At 38.8% G+C, this 7783-nt stretch overlaps 1 long non-coding RNA gene across 1 annotated transcript; it reads right to left on the bottom strand.

The window, feature by feature from the left end:
* Positions 1–581: 581 nt before the first annotated feature.
* Positions 582–6973, bottom strand: LOC110293947. Its single transcript, XR_002377899.1, has 3 exons — positions 6889–6973; positions 3398–3529; positions 582–907 (listed from the first exon to the last, which is right to left on the bottom strand). It is a non-coding gene; the product is annotated as an uncharacterized LOC110293947 (long non-coding RNA).
* Between the last annotated feature and the right edge of the window lie 810 nt (positions 6974–7783).

Below are 7783 nucleotides of genomic sequence, written 5' to 3'. Positions count from 1 at the left end.
GACATAAACTGCTGCTTTTCTTTGACCCCATTTTTGTCTGTTGTTAATGGCTTTATGTAGGCATTATTGATTCTTGTTAAGCTACATATATTGAAATTTAAATCCACATTCTAGCAAGCATTGAACCTAGGACCCCATTATCCTGGCAAGGATGATGAAGGTGCATCCCACTCAAGGTTCTTTCTGCTTTCCTGAAATTACTCCCTGCTATACACCCCCTAAAATATCCACACTCAGATCTGCAGGCAGGCTCTATACTGCCTTCTGTTGTGGTCTATCAATTTGTATTTCCTAGAATTTTACAAATAGAATCACAAAGTATGTCCTTCTATCATATCTCCTTCCACCCGTATATTTATTTTCAAGTGATTTGCACTATATATGGTTCCTAGCATGTCAACGATTGATCAATTTTATTACAAAGTATTATTCTAGTGTATGAATATACCACATTTTGTTAATGTTTTATCTTTCGATTTTAACAATTAAAAAATAAAACTTCTAGGCATGTACCAGGCTCTGTGAAGACATTATGTGTCCTTTGGATAATACCTGTGAATGACATGAACAAGTCATATAATAGAGGCTTAATGTTTTATAGAATTTAGCAAATTATATCCAAGATAGTTACACCACTTTTTCTCCTGGGGAGTATATCTGAGGTCCCAGGTTCTCCATATGTCTGAAACACTTGGAATCATCATTGGGTTGGAATATGTTGGCAGACACCTCTCATATCCCATGGTGATTTAATCTGTCTGTACCAGGAGCAAATGGTGTCCAACATCTTTCCATACACTTAGCTGTCATCCACATGTCTTCTTAAAACAATTTATCTGTTCAAATTTTTGCATTGTGTTCTAAATTACTTTCTAATCTTCCTATTGTTGAGATTTACAGGTTCCTCCTGTATTTAAGATGAAAGACATGCATCAGATATATATTTTTACCCTAGTTAGCAGCTGGTATTGTTAACAATCAAGAACAGATTTTCCATTTAATGAAAATTTTTACATAAGATAAAGAATTTTGGCTTATCTTTTTGAAGTTTTGGTTATATATCTTATATATCAGATATTTATAATTGTGACAAATTTTGTGTGTATGTTATGAGAAATTAGTTAAAGATTATATTTGTATATGCAAATCCAATTTTTTACATGTGTTAAAGATTTTCTTCCTCAAGACCTGCCTTTGTAACCTTGTAAAGCACACATATGTGCATGTTTATCTCAAAGTTCTCTTCTGTTCTAATGGTCTCTTTGCCAGCCTTTGCCTACTTTCCATAGGGCTTTTGTTATCCTAGCCTCATAACAGGAACTAAATGAGCTATGAATATTTAGTATTTGTCTTCAACTTTGTGACTTTTCAAAGCTGTTTTGTTTTTGTAGATTATTTATACTTCCACATCATTTTTTCAACTTGTATCAGCTTGTCAACTTGTATGAAATAAAACATTTAGTTTGGATCCTGGCAATGGAATTCATTGAACAACCTTTGAAGCATCCTCATCGTAATAATATGGAGAAGGAGACTGGAGAAATGGCTTAGAAGTTAAAAAGAATTTGCTGCTCTTGCAGAGAACCTGGATTTGGTTGACAGCACTCACATGTGGCTCACAACCCTCTGTAACTCTAGTTACAGATGATCCTGTGCCTCTTCTTATCTCCAAGGGGATCAGAAGAGTAAACATGCATTCAGGCAGGCAAAATACCCATATTCATAAAGTAAATAGCTCTAAATAGTTGATAGCATGAATATTTGCATCCTGATGAAGCAGTCCTCCCTAATTTATTTAGGCTTGTTTGAATTTCCTTCAGAAGGCCTCATGCAATGTCATTTAAAGCTCCTGTCAGATTGTTCTTGATACTCGGTTTCTGTCCTTTCTTCCCACCTTTCAAGAATTTCACCTTGTCAATGTTTAAAGCTTTTCACTGACTGGAACTCTTAGTTGGGTCCTGGAAACTCCTGAAACACCAACCTGGGACAATCTTAGGGATTCTTTGTCCGTTTCAAGGAAACTGAGAAAACAATGGATTCTCATTCTCTCTCCCTCCCCTCTCTCTCTCCTTGCTCCATAAAGTCCTACAAAGTGCTGCTACCTAAATTTTCTTTCTGGTTGGCTTTGGTAGGAAGTCACCTCTTTGCACAGGCACTCACATGTGCTCACAGTCACTCTCATGCACTCACATGCACTTATAGGTACTCATATGCACTCACATGCACTCACATGCACTCACCTGTACTCATGTGTGCTCACATGCCCTCACATGTACTCATGTGTGCTCACATGCACTCACATGCACTCACCTGTACTCACCTGTACTCATGTGTGCTCACATGCACTCACATGCACTCACCTGTACTCACATGTACTCATGTGTACTCACATGCACTCACCTGTACTCATGTGTGCTCACATGCACTCACATGTACTCACATGCACTCACATGTACTCACCTGTACTCGTGTGCTCACATGCACTCACATGCACTCACATGTACTCACATGTGCTCACATATGCTCACATGTGCTCACATTCATTCACATGTGCTCACATGCATTCACATGTGCTCACATGCACTCCCATGTACTCAGGTGTGCTCACATGCACTCACATGCACTCATATGCACTCATGCACTCACATGGGCTCACATGTACTCACATGCACTCACATGCGCTCACATGCACTCACATGCACTCACATGTACTCACATGTGCTCACATGTGCTCACATGTACTCACATGTGCTCACATATGCTCACATGCACTCATTTCCACTGGGTTGCCCTTTTCTGTCTCTGCACATATAATTTATTCACATTTCTAATGCATTTAAATCAACTTTTGTTTCTCTCATCTGCATGAAATCTTTCTGTAAGTAACCTTCAAGCCAGGTCTCATTACTGACAACTTGTACCATGACTGACTCCTAGAGAAGAATGTTTTCAACCACACCAGGGATGCCCCCATCACTAAATGATCTCTATCTTAGCACCATGCTGCATCAGAACACTGGGCTCTGAAGACTCAGACACTTCCTAACACACTGAAGACCCTCTAACTGGTCAGTGAAACAAGCTCAGTGAAGGGATAACTCTCCTCTCATCCTCCCTACTGAATCCCAAACCTAGAACAGTGGTCTGGTACCCAGGAATCCTACTAACCTTTGTTTACTAGACAGGTGATGATTGTTGTAATAATTCTTTAAACGGAAGGGTGTGTGTTTGTGTGTGTGTGTGTGTGTGTGTGTGTGTGTGTGTACAAGCAGAGTGATTTAGAAAAAAGGCACTCTTTTCAATTCCCCCTTCAACTTCTCCTAGAAATCCCATCACAATTTCCTCCAAACTTCCTGTCATGCTTTTATACATTCTAATTAGTTAATATTTAACTCACTGAGTCCAATAGTACTGTCTTTATGCACATGGACTTGGAGGTCTTCCACTTGGGCATGGGGAATTTACCAATGGCCACATTCTTTCCAGCAGCTGTTCTTTATGTCATCCCAGTCACTTATAGTAACCATTCCTAAACAGATAGATAGTAAGGAGGATGGAAATTAGCAAGGTTGGCTTAACCTAATCAGAATATATTTTCACTCAAACTGTTCTTCCCTCAACTGAAGGTTCCATGAAATGTTCTTTTCTACCCCTGCCCAATTACATAGAAGCTGTCAGCAGTCAAGTTGTGCCCCAGTGGAACACAGGAATAATACCACTCAGCAGGCTCCAGCAGGTTCTTGAGATAGGCTGAGAGCATGTGTTCCAAAGCTGTAAGAAATTCATTTCAGTCATCCTAGATAACCTCTGCATGGCTCTACCCATTTGCTAGAATGTGAAATGAGTCTTCTGAGGTCATCTGAGTTTATCTCAGGGTTTTACTTATATGTTTCTTCTCTTCCTGTGTGTAGCATCTCTTATTTGCAGCCCTCCCTTTTGGTATCTTGCCCAACACATTGGTGTATGTTGTCAGTTGAAATACTGTGTCTACAAACTTCCAGAAATCTGGCAATAGAATTTCTGAAGTGCAAACATATTTCATTTTTCTGTTTAAAAATGGAAATTTGATCATAGTACAGTTCTTGTGATGATGTATCAATTCAGAAGTATTTTCATTTGACTCTGTTCAAAATGAATTCACACATTTCACTAAATATTTTGATCAAAATGACTGTGATATGTTTAATTTACCTTTTGTACAACTTGAATTCACACATAAAATTAAATTATTTTCTCTAGGAATGAGTCCTAAAGATAACCTAAATAATGTTCATATGGATAATATAGAAGCAGAGTCTGAAAAATATTATTCAAAGTCAAAGGCTGACCCATTCAGTCCCACAAGAGATGATTCTGTTCATCAGCTCCTGCCCTTGCATTCAGCTTGAAATTCACTGTTAGGGCAGTATTTCCCCCATGGAGATTGGCGAGCTACTACAATGAAGTGCCTGCTTCTTTTTTGAAGCCTTTCTTGTTAAACAGTTGCAAGCATGCCAAGTAATTAAAAACATGAAGAGCAAGATTTGGAAATTTTGCACTGAATGCTTTAAGCATTTTGGAACTATATGCAAATAGAAACCAGTAGTATTATTAATGCTTCATTTTATTATCTTTATTATCATGTTCTGTTTTGGGGCTAGTTATGAAAGCACATACATTTATCCAACCTTTTACTGTTCAACTCTCCATTCTTCTCCCTAATTAGGTGGATCTATATATGCCTAAATAGAATTGGACCATGTAGTGTTTTAGAAAGGGTTTTGGTGGTGAAACTAAAAATGCCTCCAGTATGCAGAGTAGTATAGTTGGATACACACCAAAGAGAAACAAAAGATGATGAGAAATGAGCCTTGGAAAATGGACAAGAATGCCAGGGATCCAGCAGCAAGAGCATTCTAAGGTCATATCCATAAGGTCAGACTGGCTATAAATGGCCAGGGATGTTGCTGTTCCCTGTGATCTGTACAACCCATGCCTCTTTAAATGATAATTCAATGTGAAACTCTGATATCACTAGCCTACTGGCTTACATGAACTTCCTTTTGCCACTATCACACCATAAGACTTTCACCTGGCTTCAGAGAAACAGCTCAGCTGAACAGTGACAAATGGGTAAGATAGTATAAAATGGACTGGGAAAGAAGAGCAAAATTCAGAGACAAGACGTTCTAGAAAGCCAGGAAGATAGGCACACTAAAAAGGAGAAGCATAACACATAGATTTTGCTGTCTCATGCAGATACTCACCAGAAAACACCCATCCCAGAAGGAGCACTGAATGATATCCTGCTGTCCTGGGTTAATTTCTGTTGCTATGATAAAATACCTTTAAAACAAACAAACAAACAAACAAACAAACAAAAACAACTGAGGGGAATTTATTTAGGTTTTGATTATAGGTCACTGTTCAACATTTTGAAGAGGTCAAGGCAGGAACTTGAAACAGTTAAGTCAGATTATATCCACAGTCAAGAGTAGAGACAGAAACAAGCATTCATACTGCTCTTTTGCTCCATTTCTCCACCCTTACGCAGTTCAGGATCCCTCCTCCTCCTTCCCAGGCAAGGGAATTATACCACTTGTACTAGCCAGGGTCTTCCCAAGTCATTTAACTTAATCAAGATAATTCCCCAGAAACATGTCCACAGGCCAGCCTGATCGAGAAAATAAATACATTATAGTCCTTTCCAAAATTATTCTAGGTTGCATCAAGTTTACAAAGGTAGCCATCTTAGCTTATTACTCCACAGGGAACCACAACCATCCTTGGTGCCATTGGTTGCCCATTTCATGGGGCAGTAAGCACAGAATTTGTGAAGTCATGATAGCAGATATACCTCAATAATCAATACAGATGTCTTCATAAAACTGATTCATCTACAAAAATAGTTTTCAACAAAGAGTGATAATTATATGTATACAAAAAGAATCCACTCTCCTCCTACATCATCATCTAAAGTCAAGGCACCCTATTGGATGTGAGAGGGATCTATAAAGACTAAGGAAAACACCTCTGGGGGGAGAGGCTTCCCATACTTGGTTACATTCCTCCAGGTGTGGTAGATGCTTGGAATTAGAACTCAAGCATGGTAACTCTTCTCACACAAGTAAAACCCACAGGCCTGGGAAGGCAAAAGTGAGACTGGGAATGCCTTCCTTTACTATGACTCTCAGTGCCCTGCTTTCTGCCATGGCCAGGAGTCACAAGTAGAACGCCACTAGATCTACAGCTATGACCACTACTTATGCATATTGGAATCTTCACTTACCTGGACAAGAATTCAAAGGGCTGCACCACTTGTTTAGGTAACTAACCCAGATCTTCATTAACAAGTAAGCCTTAAGTAAGTTCTGAATAGTAATAGGAATGTGTACTTCAAGGAATCATGGTTTGTGTCCCCATACCTGGTGATAATGGCAACCATTCATCCACTGAAACCTAGCCCAATGTTTTAGTAACCTTGCTTGTTGCTGAAACCAAGCACATGACAAGAAGCAACTCAAGGGAAGAATGATACAATTTGGTTTGGAGGTCACAGTTCATCATGGTAAAAAAGGGGCAGCTATAGGAGCAGAAAGCAGTGGGTCAGCTGCATTCAGCATCAGAGAGTAGACAGGAAATGAAGCTGTGCTAAAAGTCTCGATGTTCTGACCCCAGTGAACAGCTTCCTCCAGTGACAGTCCACTTCCTCAGGGTCCTACAGCCTTTGAAACTGGGTGGAGTCCATGTGCTCAGATCTATAAACCTCAAAAAGGCATTTCATTTTCAAAGCACAACACCCACAAGGAGATCTGATAGATGACCCAGTTCCTTGCTCTCTATAATAAGAGTATCTTACAGCCATGGTCTCTTCCCCAGAACAGCATGGAGTATACCATAGATGCTTACCCTTGAATATGAAATATTCCAAGTTATATAAGGCAGTAAGCTCAGTGCCCTAAGCATAGCACTAATGCCAGCTAGTTGCAGTGTTGTTGATATTGTCATGGTTACAGTCATTATTACTTCATGAGAACAGGTGACTCCAGGCTTCTTAAGATGCTGAAGAGGTCCTATCCACAGCTGTTTTGCTAGAGTTTATCTCTCTTGCCAAAGACACTATTGGAAAAACTAAAAGGTACCATCTCTCATATTCAAAATACCCAACCCTCAAGATTATTTCTAAAATTAGTTGATAACAGTGTTTATTTTCCAGTGTTTTATTATCTATTGTCATACTCACTGGCAAGAATGTGATTAGCACTATCATTGCATCTGCAGAACCTCAGCTCTAGAGCAAAGACAGGCAGAGTTTTGACATTTTTTTGTTTCAAATACTATGACTCAATTAAAAATGAAAACTTTGTTTTCATTATCTTTGATTGATAAATAGCTAATTGCCACTGAATATGGCAAACACATCAAAAACAGTAAATTGAGGGTGTGACACTGGCCATGTCTATATTGCTTTTTACAAAAATTACCAATACAAAGTGCGCAGAAGGATTGTCTCGATGTATCACTGAGAGGCATCCATACAATAATACAAAATTCAAGGGACCATGTGCTATGCAGGATGCTGGTTCATTAATGCCTAGAACAGCCTTTGGCTTAATATCATGTTTTAATGCACAGGTAGGGTATTATGGCACAGAGGTTCTGAATAAACTCTACCAGATTATCTATTTTGTATATGTTAGAAGAACTATTTACCCAAAATCAAATCAACAGATTATATTGACTGTATGTTTGATTTTTATTAAAGGGGCTTTATACAAAGGCTTAGAAAAAGAAAAGCACCTAT

Source organism: Mus caroli, chromosome 5, assembly GCF_900094665.2.
Source record: "Mus caroli chromosome 5, CAROLI_EIJ_v1.1, whole genome shotgun sequence".
NCBI classification, from domain to species: Eukaryota; Metazoa; Chordata; class Mammalia; order Rodentia; family Muridae; genus Mus; species Mus caroli.
This window is presented reverse-complemented; position numbering and strand designations above follow the sequence as displayed.